This window comes from Eurosta solidaginis, chromosome 1 (assembly GCF_040869045.1).
Source record: "Eurosta solidaginis isolate ZX-2024a chromosome 1, ASM4086904v1, whole genome shotgun sequence".
Taxonomy (NCBI): Eukaryota; Metazoa; Arthropoda; class Insecta; order Diptera; family Tephritidae; genus Eurosta; species Eurosta solidaginis.
The window spans coordinates 352,701,274-352,720,246 of NC_090319.1; the positions used below are offsets into that span (position 1 = coordinate 352,701,274).

Here is an 18,973-nt window from a genome sequence, read left to right on the forward strand (position 1 = left end):
TTTGGACTCTACCGATTTCAAGAAACGGTCACACAAATGCTTCTGCTGAAGTGTCTCCGCACGAATGAGCTCTACTATTTGTAGAGAGAGTTAATTTTTGTACATTCTATAGATTTGACGATTTTAAACACGCACTCAGTTTATCTGAGAGTGTTCCTTTCCAAAAAACCTCCAGAATTTGTCGGATATTTCCATCTAGTAAGAGGAAAGGAGCACTCATGGGATGATTACTACCCCTCAAGTCCTAAAGGTTTCGGTCCAAAGTTTCCAGCGACTGTTTATGAGCCATGGTACACTCATTTTAGATTGTAAGCTTACATGTGTTTTTAGAACCTCACTTTGGCTTCACCTTTTGATTACGTTGCTCTTTGTTATATCGGATGTTTGCAGAAACAGTGGAAATTTAAATGAGTAGTGAGCTGTACGTCCACCACATAAGTGATATCCGCGATTCCTAAGGATGTAAATACCATAGTGATTTCTCTCTTCGCTTTTAACTCAGTTAATATCAACTTTTGAGGAAATGCTTTTCCGGTTCCTCCAGATGCATCCTAAAATACCAACCCTAAAGATTAGAAACCCAAAAAGATTACTAAACATTAAAAAGGAATAAGAGCCAAATCCAACTCTGCTGTCGAATTTGTGTGTTAAAATAACCTAAGTTGTTGCGGCAGTGATAGTTCTGCAAAATCCAATTCTTAAGGAAGGTTTCGCGTTTGCTTTGTGTTCTGTAGTTTTTATTATTCTACTGCTACTACATCCAGAGATATGCAGTATAAAATACTTAATTTGTATGGAAGGTACCACGCCCCTTCTTACTCTCCCCACATCTTCTTGGTAGTGTTAAGGATTGACCTTCAACTCTAACAGGAATATTTTAAAAGTTATGCACTATCAAAGATTCCATTTGTATGAAAGACGTCACGCTCCTTTCATATACTTAAAGTATTTTTATCCTATAATCATCCTTGGATGCTTTCAAGTGGGTGGTTCCAATTTGATTGTGATCAGTAGATTCGTTTTGGATCCAACCCGATCCATACCTACATACATACAAAGCTGGTAAAATTTTATGGATAGATTTTTTTTCATCAGGATATAGCAAAAACGTAATCAACATATGATTGTAAGAAAAATTGTTGAAGACGCCATAGCTGTAAGTCCGATTTCGAGTCCCCGACTGTTGCAAACTAGACATTTTGCCATATGAATGTATGGTTTGGCTTCTGATAGAATTATAGAAATATATCATATTGGGCTTACTGTAAAGGTATTTTACGTACATTTCAGAATCTGTATTAATATCTATAGTGTTTTTGAATTTTAGTAGAGATATCAGGCTTAAATTATGAGAAATTAGCCTAAAATGGACTTTTAATTACTATATCGTAATTTTTAAAAAATTTCTTATGGAAAATTTTTGTTTTCTAAGCAAAAAAACACAATTTTTATAATTTTAATGTAATTTATTTAAAAAATATTTTTTTACTTAGAATTGACCATTTTAACGTGTTTTTCAAAATAAAAGTAATTTTATGTTATTATTTTTTTAAATTTTTTTGCTCTCCCTTCGTGGTTGTTTTTCACGACTTTCTGCTGTAATAGCCATAACACCTTCACGTTTTTTTTTCTATAACACGTTTGGAAACAGATGTTAACAACTGTACATATCTTTCTGTTCCTTGTATATGCATTGGAATATTAGGATCATCTAGTGTTGGCTCATCATAATCTAAGAATTGTACCAAGTGACCGTATGGAATATTTCTTGTGAATGCCGGTTTAGATAGTAAATTATCGTCATTCAGATCAATCATATCAGTATAAATAATATCATACATATTTTTTGTAAACTCTGAGTTTAGTTGGATCAAGTATTTTTCTCGATAGTATACAATTTTTTGATAGCTCTATCACGTATGGCCTTTCTATCATCAAATAACATTGTTAATAAAATGTTTTCTGGATGAGCGTAATATGAATTATTTTGGATTACACTATCTCCAATATTAAGTAAATTACACCGCCGTATGCAACAGAAATACATTGGCATAAGTATATGTGATAAAGTGGTGAAGGCGTAAAAGGATTTGGTTCATCCATTTTAAATTTAAATACCAAAAGCTGTAAAAAAAAATTCCATAAGAAATTTGTTAAAAATTATAATAATACAAAAAGTATAATAATAAATAATAGTTAAAAGATCATTTTGGGCTAACTTCTCATAAATTAAGCCTGATATCTCTACTAAAATTCAATATTAATACAGATTCTGAAATTTACGTAAAATACCTTTAAAGTAAGCCCAACAGGATATTCCTTCTATAATTCTATCAGAAGCTATGAAGATTTTTTGGCCAAACCCTACATTCATATGGCAAAATATTTATTTTTGCAACACTCGGGGACTCGAAATCGGACTTACAGCTATGGTGTCTTCAATAATTTTTCTTAGAATCATATGTAGATTACGTTTTTGCTATACTCCTGATGGGAGAAAAAATTGACCCGCTCTAATACATACATACAAATAATTAATTGTGTATACATGTATAGATTATAAGGGCTGATGCATTTCTATCTTTGTGAAGCACTTAATATTTCAGCATGTTTCGAGTTTATATAATTTATGATCGAATTTAAAAGTCAGTGCTAATGACTCAATCAGCGAGCTACACAAACAAATTTTAACTTTTGAGCTCGAATATAACCGCAATAAATTGCACATGGTAATTAAATTTCGCTAAACCGCTAATAACAAAGCACTAAATTTTCGATAAAATATGAGCTGCGGTCCGTTTTATATTTGTACACAAATCTTATCCCTTAAATTTTCTTCGATTATACAAATATACATACAGGATGCTATGCTACGAGGCTTAAAGCTTTTAGCGTTATAATCTGTGACTAAATTTATGATGCCAAATATCTGAAAGCTCAGAGTAATCATATTGAGGCTCAATCTTCTTTTTTAAAATTCCAAACATAAAAAATTTTTATGACTTTGCAACATGCTTACTAACTTCATTGGCGCTTACCCGTTAAAACGGTTATGACCTTCCAACAAGGCTAGCGAGTCGCTTCTTCGTTGAGCTAACCTGTCCAAATTGGTCACACCAAGCCATTTTAAATCGTTTTGCACCTGGCTCTTCCAGCGATACATCTTATCTTTAAAACTTCTTTGCGTAAAGACCCATAACTCCTACGAAGAACTTTTCTCTTGAACACTCCCAGAGTCGCCAATATGACTTTTTGACTAATATGTTATTCAATTTACAGTTTTGAACTATAAGCAGAGCTCCCTGCATACACTTCAAAGTATAAACCAAGAAAATTTTAAAATCAAACTTGGTAAGGTTGAACTGGCCGGTCTGTGAGGACCTCACATAGACGGAAGTGTCCAGAATGCTACCACGAGTTTTTTAGCGACCAAACTGAATAGCCTTTCAAAACCCAAAACATATGCTACAACATTACATCATTACATTACACAAGCTCAGGCCTATGTCACTAGCTACTTTAGATGTGATAGCTGTGTCACTCCCTTTAGTTGGAGTCTTAGTCTGGCGAGCGTAAGGTGCAAGCACTCACAGTGCTTGACAGTTTCATCTTCCAGTCCAAGTTTTTTACATCAGCTTTCACTGACTAGGCCTGGTTTAGGATCATGTCACGAAAGAAAGCAGTCCAGTCAGAATACCCGTCATGTGTCTAAATACAACCTCACTTTTTAATGATAAGAGTATTTTTTTTAGTCCAAAGTTCTGAGATTTACTCATGGTCTTCGACACTATATAGTCCCTCGCTTTAGTCCACGTCATCGGCAGTACAAGCTTCGATGGATGAGCCCCTTTTAGCTAGCTCATCTGCCTATTCAGTAGTCGATGCTACGCCTCTTTTTAAAAATTTTCAAAAGTAAAATGGGAGAGGTTAAAGTGAGATCTAAATAAAGCTTTGATAAGAATGAAACGCATTGCTGATTCTATTTCGCTCATTTTAAACAGCGATGGGATTGCAATACCAGGAAACCAACACACGAAGTTTTAATAAGGTGTCTCAAAATTCAATCAAGTTATCGTGTTCACAGTCGGACGAACATGGCGGCCGACACGGCTTAATGGCCACTTTTGTCACCCTAATGATTTTGATAACTTAACTCGATATGTTTATGCCGTTCCAAACAATCGTTATGTAAACAAAACTTACATTCTCTTTGTTCTTTAGGGTGGCCCGGTTTCCAGTTTCGATAAACAGTATGTAAGTTTTGGAGACTGTAATAAAAAAACTTCTAAAATTGAGGAAAATAGCTATTAAAACAGAGTAAACTTTTATATGATATTTCGCTATAGAAATCCTTCTCTGAATCTGGATAGAAAATTTCTTAAAATTAAAATTTTTCCTCAAAATAATGAAAAGTTGTATACAAAAGTAGGAAATTATTACTCATTGAATTTAAATTCTTCTCATTTAAAAAAAAAACTTAGGAAATATTTTCTCATACTAGGAAAAAGTTTTTTTCTGAGTATGTTCGAAAAACGGGTAAAGTGCTGTTTTTCTTGTGGATTCATTTCTTAAGAAAACTGTTTTGGTTCAATACCCAGCCCAGTGATGAATAAGGTAGTGAAATCATTACATACATCTTCTCTTTAATTGTTTTATACTTTTTTTAAACGGTTTTATTTAGGTTGACTTGACAGGCTGCACAGCCAGCGCGATTTTTGTAATAAAAATTTAAGTAAATTCCCGATAAGCTACAAGATTGAAACTTGGAGTATAGTTCAGAACCCGATGACAATGCAATAATAAGAAAAAAAATCGCCACTAGGTAGCGCACGGAACGAGATATTCACAAAAATCGTATTTGTGGTCCGATTTCGCTCATATTTGGAACACATAATACATACAAGAATAGAAAGCGACCTATTAAAAAATCTCCGCTAGGTGGCGCATGGATCGATATATTCACAAAACTCGTATTTGTGGTCCAATTTGGCTCATATTTGGAAATCATATTTACATACAGAAATAGAAACCGCTTTAGTAAAAAAAAATTTATAAAAAAAAATGTATATTAAACGGTTTTATTGAAAGCAATACTTACATTTATTAGTAATAATACAAAAAGATATAAAATAATTAGGTAGGTACTAGTCATCACACTCCTCATCAATCTAGGGCGTTGATCAGACAATTAAATAAAAGCGTTGAACGCGTCAAATTTCTATTGATAGTCATTAAGACCACTAAACCTAAATCAGGTTATGCTAAGTCTCACATTTTTAGAAATTTCACGCGCCCAACGCTTTTATTTAATTGTCTGATCAACGCCCTAGATTGACGAGGAGTGTGATGACTAGTACCAATCTAATTATTTTATATCTTTTTGTATTATTACTAATAAATGTAAGTATTCTTTCCAATAAAACCGTTTAACTTAAACATTTTTTTTTACTATTTTATTTTATTTTAACTTTTGAAGTTCATTTAAGTCGAAATTATCTAAGTTGCAACCTTTAAAACACTATAGAAAGACATGATCACCTGGTCTTGACAGAAATTCTTGAATACTGAACAATTTGGCTTTTATCTTTAGCGTGCTAGACGCAAGAGAGTTTTAACAATCTTAATGAATTCAATCATATGCGCTGCTAAAATTTTCGCTACTCTACATTTATTAACAATAAACTCTCTCAAAAGCCGAAAGCTGTTCAAAACAGTAGAAGGATTCAAGCAAACACGCACCTATAGAAAATATTAAAAGAAAATGTACACAGTTAAGTACATGATATAAAAGATCAAAAGCACATAAATAGAGATAGTGAAGTTGAGAAAGCAAAAACGAAGGAAACGAGAATATAATAAAATATTAAAATCTTTAAGTCACCAATGAGTATATGCAATGTGAAGGATAAAAACTTCAAAATTCTCAGTTCATGAAATTAAGAAATTGTGGACTGAAAATATATAAGTATATGTAGCGCGAATACTGCATGGAACGTGCAAACTGAACTTCACTTGCAACTTCACTGCATTCACACAATTATTGCTGGCCAATCGCGAAATCAGTAAAGCATTCGAAAGTATGTTGAAGAGCGGTAAGTGCCTTAATACTTGCAGTCGCTGTTGTGAATATGGTTGGTGCATCTCACCTCCATACTTCAGAGCGCTTGGTGGATCAAAATCCACTCCAATGCGTTATTACCGTTGTTTCTGTACAGTACTGTCGCCACATTGCCCCTGATAGTTAGTATGCACAATGTGGCCACTCCATTTCCATCATTTTTAATCTGGCAGCTCTTTAATCTATTTACAATTGCGGATTTATTTATTTATATTAAGAAGTGGCCGATCCAGGGAGGGAGAGGGGGCGATCGCCTCCTCTGCAATTTATAATACTTCGGTTGAAATATTTTATGAAATGAACAGTTTAGCTATATATTCATTTCCAATTTCCATTTGTTTCGCTGTGGATAAAATCAGCAGAAAAAATGTACCATTCTAGTATCTGGCGAAAGAATTGCGTACTTTTCGCTGAAATTTGGCAGCCTTGGTCACTATTTCATGATCACGGTTGCCACACCACATCTTTGTTTTGGACAAAAATTCATTTTGAAAAAACAAAAGAAGGAGCAATATTTTTAAAATGTCACAAAAAACTTATTTATATAGGCCTTCGCGAATTTCAGTGCCTACATCGCGTTAATGTGCTACTATTTGGCAGCAGTAATACATTCACGCCAGGAAATATCCATTATTTTGGGAATTGTGGCACGCTCTGACTCATACTATACATAATTCTACATAAAGATAAAAAAAATATGTAAAATTAAGTCAACCTGTAGTTCTTTGGGCAGTTCTTAGTAGTTGATGGAACCTATCTTCCTCCGGTCCGAAATTCGGTTAATGCAGAAGAAATTCATTGAAAGTCGAGGGCTCGTACTTTATGAACAATGTGTAGAGTTGCTTAAATGTGGATAAAATTTTAGTATTTTTCAGCTAAGATAACTAATAAAAAATATTCGTGAATTAGCCTAATTGACACATTTATAATGTTTCAAAATCTGTATAAGAGCTTTCAATACACGACCGGAAAAACGGAATAATATGATGCCTTTCCAACAGGTTGTTTATGGTTCACAATAAGCGTAAATTTTTCATGAAAGTGAACACTTGTTATTTTCTTCTTATAATTATTTAACTGGAATTTAAGCTTAACTTATTATTTTGCGGGTTCGAGGCTCTGGCGGTGCCGTGGTGTAGTGGTAGCATACTCCGCCTACCACACCGAGGGTGCTGGGTTCAAGACCCGCGCAAAAGCAACATAAAAATTTAAGAAAAAAGTTCATTCAAATACAAAAAAGCATTTCTAAACGGGGTCGCCCTCGACAGTGGTTTGGATAACACTCCGAAAATTGTCTGCCATTAAAAACCTTCTCAGTGAAAACTCATCTGCCTTCCAGGTGCTGTTCGGAGTCGGCATAAAAAATTAAAGCCCCGTTCCGTATATTTGTAGGAAAAACTAAAAAGGGACAAGATGCAAACTTGAAGAGAAGCTCAGCCTAAATATATTCTGAGATAAATTGCGCCAAGTATATATTTGTTTTTATTTATTTTTTACCACGATTCAGGCCTGCTTATTTAGTCGTTTATTTGTCAATTTAGCAATGTCTGGCTCCGTCTTAAAATGCTGTGATAATTATTTCTTGGTGCTAAAAAATCTGAGAACGTGCGTTAAGTGATCCTATTGCCCTACTATGAAAAAAGATATACACACATAAAAATAAATATTGTATTTCATTGTTTTGATATCGACTGACACTTCGCCAAAAGGCCGCCTGAAAATACATTATAAAACATATTTTTATAAAAATATTGAAAATAATGAAGGTCGAAGCAAATCTTAGTAAAAACTGGAAACTGATGATGACTTTTGTAGATGAGTGTAGATATGTGTGTGTGTTTTTATGAAAAATTTTAAGGTCACTTTATCTTACTTAAAAAGTTGACTTAAATCCCCCCGCCCCTCCCCCTACCGAATCGTGCTGGATCCGCCTCTGATAGTAAGTCCTTTTTTGTGAATATACCTTTTGTATGTTATCCTTAAATATTTTTTTCCAAAGGCTAATGCTTTTCTGCGAAATTTTTCGTACCTTCTTATCTCTCTTAATTTTGGTATTTTCCAACATTTATGTTTTTAGTCTTTTATTAGCCGTTTAATGTATATTTTTTATATTTCATTTTGATTTAAGAATAAAGTCATTCAAGTTGGACTACTTAGGACAGCGCCCTGCAGTGCTCTGTATATATGCACATGTGAGGTGTGTATAGCATTGAAGATAATTTTTTTGCAAACTATGTACATTTTGTAAAGTGCCAATTGAGATGAAAATTGGTTATCTTGGTTTCGTAAGCGATACTGAAAAATAATATTGTTCTCCGCTTGAGCTAGTAACTAATGTCTCACCCTTTAGAAAATTCAGTGGATCGAAGTCGAAAACAGCGCAAAAGTTTGAAGTCAAAAAATAGTGAGAATGTTGCATGTGAGATGCTGCTTTCGAACGATAAAGAGGCCTCCGATGTACTTCTTTCAAAGTCTTACTAAATTTGGCAGCGTTTGTCTATCAAGAAAAATACTGCTGATGGGGCATGGTTTGAAGTTCGCTAGTCATATTTTTATTTTTCGACAGGCTGGAAAACAGGTGTATGATGGAACGACTTTCCCTGAGCTCCTGCCAAATTTGATTTGGAGACAAACCGTTTTTAGTGATATGCCATCTTATGCCCAAACCAAACTTGGCAAGGGATGACGAAAATTGTTCCAATACTAATATCCTACAGTCATTATATGAAGGACTTGTGTTGTGTTGTATTTTGTGATTTGCTCTTGTTTAGCAATAATTTAACGTGATATCAACTCTTTGAATAACAAGTAAGAAATTCTTAGTTCGGGCGAAAACGAACATTATATAACCAGCTGTGCACTTGAAACGCTGTTGTAATGTAAAACCTTTAATGGCTTTTGATTTACGGATTTTTAAATAGCCAGAATTTGTTTCTCCTGAATGTTTGTGATGCCACGCCCATATTCTAAAATTTTTGAAAATTTATGTTTTGCGTCATTTGGCCTACCAAATTTCATCATCATACCGGTATTCGTTTTTGAATTATCTCACTTTTTCATTTTTACAAATTTTCGATATCGAAAAAGTGGAGGTAGGTATCATCCGATTTCGCTCGTTTTCAATACCAGTCTATTCTGGGACCAGAGAAGCCCGTATACCGAATTTGGTGAAGATATCTCAATATTTGCTCAAGCTATTGGGTTAGCGGATGGAAAAACGGACAGACGGACGGACGGACTTGTAGTCAAATTTTTTTTCGATACTGCTGATTTTGTTATATAAAAGTCCATATTTATCTCAATTCCTTTATACCTGTACAACCAATCAAAGTTAAAAAATACCCTGTTTACAAGTACAAGTAAAAATCTCTATGTATACTTCAACAAAAAGGGTCAAATATGACGCACAATGTTAATAAAAAATGCATAGGTATACCATATTTGATAACGATAAAAAGCGCTTTCACATTTTATACATATATATGTATGTAGATGCTGTGTATGACAAACTGGATTTAAATTGACAGTGTGGTGAGAAATTATAAACGCACCTCGATTTAAAAGTATGCAACTTGACAAGTGTACTGAAGTAGATAAATATGTACTAAATCCGTATTCGCCACGATTAAACCATTTTTAAAATACATTTTTAAATTAATAAGAGCTTAAAATGATAAAAAGTCTTGCATAAATGGTAAATCATTGAAAGTGTTCACCAAATATGTACTTTGTATAAGTCGAGTTTCGATGAAGCTATGTAGAATTGCTGTACTATTCCTTACTTACTTACTTACTTATTTAATTGGCGCTTAACCGTTTAAACGGTTATGGCCTTCCAACAAGGTGCACCAGTTGATTATTCTCTCTGCCAACCGACGCCAATTGGTCACACCAAGGGAGTTTAAATCGTTTTCCACCCGGTCCTTCCAGCGGAGTGTGGGCTGCTCTCTACCTCTGCTTCCATAGGCGGGTTCCGATAGAAACACTTTCTTGGCTGGAGCGTCATCTTTCATTCGCATAACATGGCCTAGCCAGCGCAGCCGCTGCGTTATAATTCGCTCGACTATGTTGATGTCTGCGTATAGCTCGTACATCTCATCTTTCTTCTTCTTCTTTCGAAGAAATTTTCTCTCGAACACTCCCAGAGCCGCTTCACCTGATGTTGTCATGGTCCATGCTTCTACATCATATAGCAGGACGGATACGGTAAATGACTTGTAGAGTATGATATTCGTTTGCCGAGAGAGGCCTTTACTTTTCAATTCAGAGCTGATGTTGTTGCTAGCGTTGATGCTGGTTCCCAAATAAACGAAGTCCTTTACTATTTCGAAAGTATGGCTGCCAACACTAGCGTGGTTGCCAAGGCGCAAATGCGCTGACTCTTTGCTCTATGACAGCAGGTACTTCGTTTTGTTCTCATTTACCATCAAACCCATCTTTGCCGCTTCTTTTTCCAGTTTGGAGAAAGCAGAACTAAGGGCGCAGGTGTTTAGGCCGATGATATAAATGTCATCAGCATATGCCAGTAATTCCCCGCTTTTATAGAACATTGTTCCAGAGCGGTTAAGTTTTGCAGCTAGTGTAATTTTCTCTAGCGTCAAATTAAAGAAATCGCACAATAGGGGGTCACCCTGTCTGAAATCTCGTTAGTTTCGAACGGCTCGGAGAGGTCCTTCCTATTTTGCACAGTCATATAAGTTTTGCGAGGAAATCAAATTCAGACATAGCGGCATATATGTACCTCCTTTTTGTGCTGTCGAAGGCGAGTTTTTTCCAAGATTTGGTGCATTATGAAAAACTGGTCGATGGTAATAAAGTCCAATCAGCCGATTCACATTGGGCTTCAATCTTTCGCACAACACACTTGACAAGACCTTATATGCGATATTAGGAGGGCTGATTCCGCGATATTTGGCGAAGTTTGCAGTATCCCCTTTCTTGTGGACTGGGAAAAGGACACTTAGATTCCAATCATCGGACATGCACTTATCCGACCATATTTTGCAACGAAGCTGATGCTTTTTATTATTTTAAATCTTATTTATTGTAAATATATTTAAAAACAAGTGATGGGATAGGCTATGCTGAACTGGCCGGTCTGTGGAAGCCAGCCTAATGTTGTTGTTGTAGTTGTTGTATAATTAATAAGGATACCCGCCGAAGTGTTGTCGAAAATGGTTGTTGGCAGACACATAAAATGCAGAACATAGTATAACGCGTAGGTTTTCGACCTTGATTCTAGGTAAGTAAATGTTTAACCTAATGCAGCATCCAGATCGAAGTTGGGCTAGAGTGACCATTGTCTGTCTACTTTCCTCGTGAAGTCTACTTTCCTCAGTTACTAGTTTCGGGTATTAAGACACTGAAAAAAGGAATGCACGGCAATTTTTTGCGCTCTTTTGGCATATTCCAATGGCTAAATTGTTGTGGGCCGAGTTTTTTCACAGAGCTCACATAGATTACTTCTTATATCCCTGAAAGGCGTGGTCCCATCAATAAGTTGTCTCTTAGAATATCAAGGCTTCCGAGTACTAAAGAGAAACTGTGTGCGTTTTGCTTCCGCCTTTATGAAAAATATTCGCTTTTTCATCTGCGTTTGACTAATCCAGCATTGCATTAATGTGTACGTAACGCACTCAAGCATAGAGGTGGAAAGATAGCCAAGATTTATGGGACTTGGTCAATTTCATACTCCATAAAACATCGTTAGCCCATTTCGAGGATAGAAATTGTTATGTCCAACAAAGATCCTAGTATAGTAAGGACCTAGGTTAGGTTAGGTTAGATGGTAACTGCCCTGATGTGGGAAACTCACTTGGAGAACATGAAGGTCCATTATGATACCACATAAAATAAAGTAATGATGACGTAGCTAGAGCTACATAGAGAATCGTTGCGTAGCAACGATAAAGTTCCGAATGATACCGATCTCAACATTGGATAAATCCTCCGGAGATCCAAGTGAGTCACGACCGATGTACGTTCGCCTAGTTCTGGCAAAATCTCTACCTCTACCTCAACATCCTCTATACAGCTCAGCAGAATGGGATTTCCAATGTACTGAAACCTACTGCAGGGATTCCAATTGAATAGTGCCCTGTGAAATCCCTAATGACCATTGATAGGTGAGCCTTAGTGAACAAAATTATTTCGGCAGACCTCCTGCCATCCACTTCCGGCCAGAAAATCTTGGTACGCTGCCAGGGGTGGTGTCTGCCCAATATTTGTTCAGCTGACTCGAGGCCCAACTATGGAGGAGCAAACCACAGGTGGTCAGCGGAATGCCGAAATACCTACAGCCATCTTCATCCGGTTCAATTGTACCGATGCGAGCTAAGAGATCCGCTTGACAGTTTCCCGGGATATCACTTGTACCGATGCGAGCTAAGAGATGCCCTTGACAGTTTCCCGGGATATCAATATGGCCCGGGACCCAGATAATCTTAATTATAAAATAGTTCGATGCAATCGCAAGCGAGGTCAAGCACTCCCAGAACACCTTCGATCGCACTGTAGTTGAACTCAAAGCCTTGATAGCCGCTTGCCTATCAGAGTAGATGTTAGATTCCCTAACCTTATTAGCACTGGATAGTATTTCATCCACCGCATCCTTAATCGCAGCACCTTCCACTTCGAAGACACTGCAGTGATCGGCCAACTTAAACTTGCGGTTTACATTTAGCTCTTGACACAAGACCTCCCCCCACCAACCTTTCCGACCAACTTCAACCCATCCGTGAACAAGTTAAACGGTCCCCGGCCCAAGATGAGTCCTCTTCCCCACTCCTCTCTCGGGGGAATGACTGGGGTGAAGGCTGTTTATGGAGCACTTATCGGCAAACAATAGTCCGTGCTGTCAGGGATAAAGTCGAACCTGGTAAGAAGGCTACAGTGTCCGAACTCAGAAAGCCCATAACCCGTATTACGAAACCTGACCAACGACCTTGCCGCGGCGGCCTTTACCGCAATATCTACTGGATGTATGTTCAGCATGACATTCAGTGCCAAGGTAGGTGTTGTTCTAAGAGCGCCACTGATGCCGACCAGCGCCGTCCGTTGCACTGACACTAACATTTTGGAGGTGCTCGCCGTGTCCAGTGCTTTCCACCAGACCGGCACCCCATAGAGCAGAATCGGTTTGAGCTAATGTGAAATACCTTTTAATCGGCCAAGAGATTCCTCCAGCCATCTTATACATCTTATATATCTTCTCTGAACTGAAGAACTCTCAAACAGTCGGGTGTGCTTATACTAATATACCATAGTGTGATCAAGTGCTTTGGATGACAGGCAACAGACTCATCACAAAAAAGCGGTATCAAAACGACAAAAAGTTTAAAATATGCGACAAATCAATGACAAACTGTTCTGTACGTAAGCATTTAATGTGACAGGAAAAAACCAGCAACAAATATGAGATTGATGTAGGCTTGTATGCACTTAAAGCTGAAAAGATGAGCAGATATATGTGGTATAGGGAGTGGAGGTGGAAATAGAACGCGTTTAGGGCAGACTGGAAAAAATTCAGCGTGTGACATCTACAGAGTTTTGCTTATGGGTAGGCTGTTTGAAGAAAATAAAATTGGGAGGAGGACTCTATGCAACTTGCGTAACAATTGAACCAACACAAAAATAAATAAAAAAACAACGAAAAAAGCACCTGGACGAACCGCAGCGAGTGAGCAACAACAAAAACAACAAACAAAAATATATATATTTAAACCGCCAAAAAGGCGTAACGGAACAAGTTAAAAAATAACAAACCAAGTGGATAAACAAAAACAGCAAAGCGCATTCACACGTACGAGCACTCACACACAAGCTCAAACACAAACGCATTCACATGTTGACAGTGTTTAAAGAATTACAACGCAGCGACAAAAAGCTGACAGGACAAACAATGCAGAGGAAATGACGCTGAAACAAAAAGAGAGAGTAGACGTATACAAATTTGTTTAGGGGGGAAGTGGGAGTAAATGTGGAGGAAAAGGTTTTGGAAGAAAAAATAAAAGAACAAAGTATGCGCACTTCTTACGTGTGAATACGTGGTTAAATAAGTGGGCGCGCGGAAACCACCTGGCAGGTGTTTATACATATACGTGAACAAAAATACCTTCAAGCTGATTTGTATGACTAGGTATTTACATACATATGTATGTGTTCATATATTTATTATTCTCATACTACTTGAATACATAAAACATCTACATACCTTGCAAAAAATGCGATTAGTGCTGGATAAAACTGGGATGAGTCGCAAAGGAGTATGCGACCAATTCCAGTTTTGAACTCTTTGTATGTGTTGAACTGTTCCCTTTAGTTTGATCATGTCCTATGAAGAGACTAATTGTACCCATTTATACCCGAAGGAGATCGATAGGATCAATCCCCTTTGTACCCGTATAAAGTCTATTCCCTTTCCGGTTCCATAAGGACTCAAATAGAGACCAGTTGCTTTTTTCATGGCAGAAATACAGTTGAATTGGTGATGCAAAAGCGTCAATATGAGAGTAGTCAGTTTACAAAAAAAAGTCAAAAAATTATAAGGTGAAAATGCCGCATGGGAATGAGGAAGCGTCAGATGTAAATGCGAAAGTCTCATACAGAAATGACAAAAGTTAAGTGTTAACGAGAAATCATAGTTTAGAAAAGAGAGATCTTAGGCGGAGATTTAGCTCCAATTTACGTCGTATTACTGTTTAATCTCTACAATTTTTCGGGGCGAGGCCTACACGCTTCATACGGACTCCGAACGGTATTTGCAAGGTAGATAAATTTTCGGTGGGAAGATTTTCAGGGCCGAAAAATAATCGTACGGTTCCATCTTCATTTTCCTTTTGAAAAATCAACAAAACAAAATGAGTCAACTGGGAAGCTTAAGTAGCGTAACACTTGTAAAGCAGTGATGTCTTCAACCTACCTTTAGGGCAGGGCTCTTCATTTCATAGCACAATGATGCCCTCTCAATTCACACGCATATGATTCGCTCTGCTGTTGTTAATTGAGTTAGTCGCCGCTTGGCACATGGCGTAGCAACTTCGATGATGGGTATCGGCTGATCGGTATCAAAATATGTATGAATACTTATTAATTACGCACGATCATCGCGACAATTGCGCTCTCACTAATACAGGCGCACTTTCAATTTTGAAAAGCCCTGCTTGAGAGCATTGGTGTACACGAGAGCTTTTCAGAGTTTCGGAAAATTATTCGGCGGCCATCTACTTGTCATGTGAGCGCAGCGACGAGAGTGTCATCTTTGTATGAAAACCTTAGTGGTTTAATGCAAGTGTCGGCAAAAATGTTGTGTGAATGTATTAGTGAGAGCGCTTTGACGCACGAACTAATTGATTCACTGGTCATTCGCTTGTTAAACTGCAACGGCTAAGCACGCAATAAATACTAAATTATTGATGCGCACAAAGGCAAGCGAATATTTTATGTTAAATTCCACTTGCATATACAAATAGATCCCATTAATTTTCCTAATAGATACATACGTTTTTTACTATTAATATTTACGAATTTAAGACTGACACCTGATTTTTCTAGAAATAAATGGGCAACAAAACTATATATACACTAAAAAATTAAGAATTTTGATGAAAATTTACAGTTTCTCTATTAGATCGTGTTGCATTTTTTTATATTAAATTAGTTAAGTTCATATTAATAAAATGTATTTACGTAAATACGTGCATATATTTTTCGCTGCGCAACTAGCGATACCAACACTCGATGTTGACACGCAATTGCTCATTGCAGACTGAACCATTCACTAAACAAAGAGCGCAGGCTATCTTTGTGAGTTGCTCACCATTTTAAGATGTATGAAACGCCGATGTCTGGTTTAATGCTACTCAATTACCATATAAAAATCGCAAGTAGAACAATATCCACTCTGGTCGTCTTAGACCCTATGCCTCAAAGCATGGTGTCTTCCGAGATTCTGAACACTCTTTTATTTTACCTCAGAGTAGGGTTTAAGTTACTCTTATGTGGCTTCTATATGACTTAAGTACGAAAATTATTGCTGTAAATTATTATATTTTCTTACTAGTGATTCACTCATGGGATATGACTATAATGCACAATTCTGTGTACATGGCTAGGATATAAACATAATATGCGTACAAATATATTTGGGTAAGTGTATTTCACTCATTTTATTCTGCTCACATATGAATATAGTTTTCGCCTTGTAGCATTTATGCAAATTTAATGAAATGTAAAACCAAGAAAAAATCAGGAATTTATATCAACAATTTGTGCGCTCAAAAGCATTGAAAGAAAGAATGTAAATGAATGTTAAATATTTACTGCGTGTTGAAAGTTAAAAATGAATAAATAAAACGTTACGTAAATCAAAAATAAACGCAACAGCTACATACGAATATTTACATACATGTTTGCTTACAAAATTTTAAAACTATACAGAAAATTCAATCTACTTGAAGCATGTGAGCTTTATTTAATTCGCTTCAGGTTGAGAGACTCAAATTAAATCAGGGCAAGTATATTCTTATAAATATATACATTTGTAGCTATATGAGTACCCCATTCTTAGGAAATATGCTGCATGTAACAGCCTATACGTTACTAATTTAGAGTTTTATCATTCAAATAAAAACAGTCTTTTCAGTCGTTAGTTTCTTTCTAGTCTGCGGTTTTGAATTTTCTTAACCATTTTTTTATACCCAGCGTGTACTTGTAACTTTGGTTGGATAATGGTAGTACATAATGGCATAAAGGCATCGAGATATGTATAGACTGACACAAAACAAAATTATCAGCATAGAAAATAATTTTTATTTAGCCATTAAAACGATAACTTGAGTAAAAATTGAGATATCTTAAAGAAGTTTTGTGTACTGGCTAACCTCAAAAGCCCCAAATTCCTACTTTCGCTAACGCTAAAACTCCATCGCCGAAAATCTCTAAAACAGTATGAAGTGGTCACAAGGAATAACAACCTAACTCCTATACATTTACATAGGAATTAGGCGGTATTCCTTATGACCACATGATACTTAATATTTCATGCTATTCTGCGCAATTGATATTCTTTTAAAAATTTTTGATGATGTAGTTTTGGCGTTAGTCAAGTTTGCAGTTTCGGTGAAATTGAACTATAACCGGTTCCCTGTCCCATATAACAATATCCGTAAAGTGCTCAAGGCTCAACGAATCTTTTTTCAAGATTCGTAATTTCGTTGGAACAAATATTGAAGGTATAAGTTTTTTAAAGATAATAGTAAAAAATATACAAAAACAAAAAAAAAGTTGACTGATTTTTAGGAATTATTTGAAAATCACCAAATTTTTTTTTAGTTTTTTTTAAGCTTACAGTTTACAAAGTCTATACAGCCATATCCCATACGAAAAACAGAAACAGCTAGTCACGTTAAATTAATTTCCACAGTATAAGGTATATCTATGAGAAATGCGATGAAGTGAAAGACACTTTTTATGAACAATTAGAACGCACATACGAGCGCTGCGCCCGTCATGATATAAAAGTCGCGCTTGGCCACTTTAACGCCAGGGTGGGCAAAGAAGGTGTTTTTGGCCCTACAGTCGGAAAGTTCAGCCTACACAATGAAACTTCTCCTAACGGGCTGAGGATGATTGAATTTGCCGATGCTCGAAACATGGTCATATCCAGCACGAGGTTCATGCATAAAAAGATACATCAAGCTACACGGCTGTGTCCTGATCGAAATGCTCGCAATCAAATCGATCACGTTGTGATAGACGGACGCCATGCCTCCAGTGTTTTTGATGTGCGCACGATCAGAGGACCTAATATCGACTGGAATCTTTATCTCGTTGCAGCCAAAATACGCACCCGCCTCAGCGCGGCTAAAACCAAGGAACAAAAAACACAAGGGAAGCTAGACGTCGAAAAGCTTCAATCACAACAGGCTGCCAATGATTTCGCAACTCGACTCTCACACCTGCTCTCTGAGAGCACAACTCAGCCTTAAGGAATACAGGAGCAGCATATCTCCAAAGCACTTCGTACTACCGCTGAGGAAAAAATTGGTTACCAGCGGCCACGAAAAAACAACTAGTACGATGGAGAAAGCAGCGTTGCAACCGAAAGAAACGACGCTGCCTACAAGGCTACGTCAAAAGCGAGCACAACAAGAGGAGTATGTGAACGCTATTGCGAGTTGGAAAGGGAAACGAGACGCCTTTTCAGGAAGAAAAAAGCAGAAGCAGAAAGGCGTGAGTTCGAGGAGCTTGAGCTGCTAGCCGCCGGGAATAACGCCCGAAAATTTTACCAAAAAACACGGCGACAGACGGAAGGTTTTAAGACCGGGTCAAACTCCTGTTGGAACGAAAACGGTGACCTTGTAACTGACGTCCAGAGAGTGATTAGATTATGGAGGGAACACTTCTCTGCTCTCCTAAGTGGAGGCAGCGATTCACCGCGCAGAGATGACGAACCCGGTCCCGCAATCGATGATGATGGAATATTTGTCCCCCCGCCCGATTATGACGAAGTAAGAATAGCAATAACCAGATTGAAAAAGAATAAGGCGAGGAGTTGGTAAGGTGCATGCAGCACCTCCTTAGCAAAATATGGGCGGACGAGTGCATGTCCGATGGTTGGAATCTAAGTGTTCTTTACCCAGTCCACAAGAAGGGGGATACTGCAAAATGCACCAACTATCGTGGAATCAGCCTTCTTAGTATCGCATATAAGGTCCTTTCAAGTGTATTGTGCGAAAGATTGAAGCCCACCGTGAACCGGCTGATTGGACCTTATCAGTGCGGCTTCAGACCTGGTAAATCTACCATCGACCAGATTTTCACAATGCGCCAAATCTTGGAAAAAACCGTGAAAAT

The 18,973-nt window shown here is 37.0% G+C and overlaps 1 pseudogene; it reads left to right on the forward strand.

The window, feature by feature from the left end:
- The window catches only part of LOC137241028 (uncharacterized), a 136,775-nt pseudogene extending 118,183 nt beyond the window's left edge, over positions 1–18,592 (forward strand).
- Positions 18,593–18,973: the final 381 nt, after the last annotated feature.